The sequence below is a fragment of the Lygodium microphyllum genome, chromosome 8, assembly GCF_053477565.2.
Source record: "Lygodium microphyllum isolate KBCC chromosome 8, Lygodium_microphyllum_v1.1.10, whole genome shotgun sequence".
Lineage (NCBI taxonomy): Eukaryota > Viridiplantae > Streptophyta > Polypodiopsida > Schizaeales > Lygodiaceae > Lygodium > Lygodium microphyllum.
Window position 1 is genome coordinate 25,495,594 of NC_141142.1, and position 2,639 is coordinate 25,498,232.

Consider the following 2,639-nt stretch of genomic DNA (forward strand, 5'->3'; position numbering starts at 1 on the left):
CATTGTTTTTTTTTTAAACTGTATTATTGCAAACATGGATAGATTTTTCAAGGTGTTTTATGATTTTTTCAGGTTATTGAAATATCATATATTGCCACCTGCAAACACCATGCCTGAGTCTCGTGATGATGCGCGACATGTTTTACGGAAGCTTGGCATGGACTACAATAACATCCATGCATGTATCAACGACTGCATATTGTTTCGAGATGAATACGAGAGTATGGAGACATGCCCAAAGTGTGGTGCTCACAGGTATCGACAGGACTTGCAAGGGCAAACCATCCCTCAAAAAGTCCTCAGACACTTTCCGCTCATCCCCCGCATAAACCACATGTTTCGCACGTTTGCCATGGCAAGCTTGACAACGTGGCATGTGCAGAATAGGTCCACGGATGGAGTTCAACGAATATCAGCAGATTCGCACGCATGGAGCCACATTGACTCTACCTTCCCAGGCTTTGCGCGAGAGCCAAAGAATCTTCGGCTCGGTCTCGCCATGGATGGTGTGAACCCATTCGGTCTGCGCTCGACTTCTTATAGTGTATGGCCTATAGTGCTTGTCAACTACAACATTCCTCCATGGCTTTCTACGAAGAAAGGACATCTCATCCTTAGCTTGCTCGTCCCGGGCCGCTACAAAGTAAAAAATATGGACGTGTATCTTCGTCCATTAGTCGATGAGCTTAAGATTTTGTGGGAGGAGGGTGTCACGGTGCAAGATATGAGCAGGCGCGATGGTCGGCGGTCAGCCAACATTCGAGCCATTCTCATGTGGACGATGCATGACTTTCCGGGATTGGGAGAGTGCTCAGGTGAGCAGACCTTTGTTCTCGCCGGTAATATCTATATTTTATTTCATTCAATCAAGTATTCACTAGGTCGTGGATCGCCTTGCAGGTCTCGTTACCTCAGGTTATCATGCATGTCCATTGTGTGGGCCACAGTTAGACTCTCGAAGGTCACGAACCATGAAGAAGATGGTATATCAAGGCGACGAGCAACGGATCCGAACACGGTTGTGGATGAGATGGAGTATTTTGGGAATTTGCAAAGTATTATTACGGTGGATTACCGTAGCTTCTCCATGATAATATTCGACGTGCAGTGGTTCAAAGTGGTACTTGGAGGAGCTGGCGCAACAGTTCGACGAGGTCCATCTGGATTTCTCGAAATAGATTCCGAAAAAAAATGGATGGATTTGCGCGACATCTTTGTGTTGCCGGCCCATTGTGAACAAGTGCAACTAGGCATTTGCTTGCTAATTGTAATACGACATGGTTTATGTCACAATGGTTTGAAGACGGTTTGTAAGTGTTTGTGAACAGGTAATCTTCTATCCAAATCCCCGACAACCTCGATGTTGGTATGTTATACCGTCAACTCCTCGAGGTGCGAGAGTATACGATCAAAGCGATGTTCCTCGAGGTACACCGGATGTTTAGGGATCTCCTGGATATGCCCAGGAGCGTGGACGGAGATGGGAGAGGGCCCATACAAGGCACACTCCTAGGGATTATGGATACCTAGTGGATGGCAGGTCAGGAGCCATCATCATGAATGATGAGGGGAGGAGGGTGATGGCTCGCATGAGGGAGTTGTGCCAACAAGTTTTTCGGCACAACGTCCTGGATCATTGGAGGAACATACCGGAGGGGAGCAAGGAGTACATAGTAGCATCCTTGCACGAGGAGTTCCCGGTGCCAGCCGCAGTGGATAGATTCTCTACGGGCTGGATGATGGATTGCATGCGTGCATACATGTCACATAGACGATCCGACGCACGCAAGGCAATCAAGAGTGGGGCTCCAAAGCCCGAGTGGTTAGATGCAGACGACTGGCACCGACTGAGGGAGGAGGCTACAAATTCGCCAGGATGTTGGAGTCAGTAGCGGGAGGCGGCGAGGGCACGAATCGAGGCCGGATCGGTACATCATCTTGGGAGTGGCAGCCACAGGACATATTTGGAGGACTTTGTAAGATTCTCTTTTGTTTTGCTTATTTGTTTTTTTGAGATATTCTTTGTACTGACAATCATGTTTCTAACAGTTAGCATTTTGTTTTCTTTGCAGCACTCCATTACAAATCGCTATCCGCAAGGCCTTGAGACTCGATATGCGGAGAGGCACGGTCTCAGATCATTGATCGACCGATTGTATAGACGCGGCAGCCCAGTAAGTCACTCATCTTTCTTGTCCGTAGTTACCATGAGATATTTGAATGCATTATTGTATGGTGGATTGATATGTTGTTTCTTTTTCTGCAGAATCCGTTTGATGCTCCTTTACAGCGGGAAGAGCTTTCGGGGGACAACGATTTGTAGCTCGCCCTTGGATCCTTAGAGCTCACATACCTTTAGTTTTTAGTCGCCCGATCTATGTAGACATTTTCTATGTATTAGTGATATTGTTTTATGATTGTACCAATCGCATTTTATGCGATATCATGTATTTATTTCATCCATCAGTTTTATGATTTCAGTATACATTCTTTTTGTTTGCAAACGCTTTGTATGAAGCAGTGCAGAAACTATTGCCACAAAAAAAAAAATTTCTCTGTTACCGTCGCTATTTGCATTGCAAATTTACTGCACGCGTCGCTATTGCCGTCGCTATCAGCGTCGCAAATTCTCTGTAACC

The 2,639-nt window shown here is 46.2% G+C and overlaps 1 long non-coding RNA gene across 1 annotated transcript; it reads left to right on the top strand.

Annotated features, from left to right (window-relative positions):
- Positions 1–1,903: 1,903 nt before the first annotated feature.
- Positions 1,904–2,309, top strand: LOC148032072 (uncharacterized). Its single transcript, XR_015691776.1, has 3 exons — positions 1,904–1,976; positions 2,073–2,174; positions 2,267–2,309. It is a non-coding gene; the product is annotated as an uncharacterized LOC148032072 (long non-coding RNA).
- Positions 2,310–2,639: the final 330 nt, after the last annotated feature.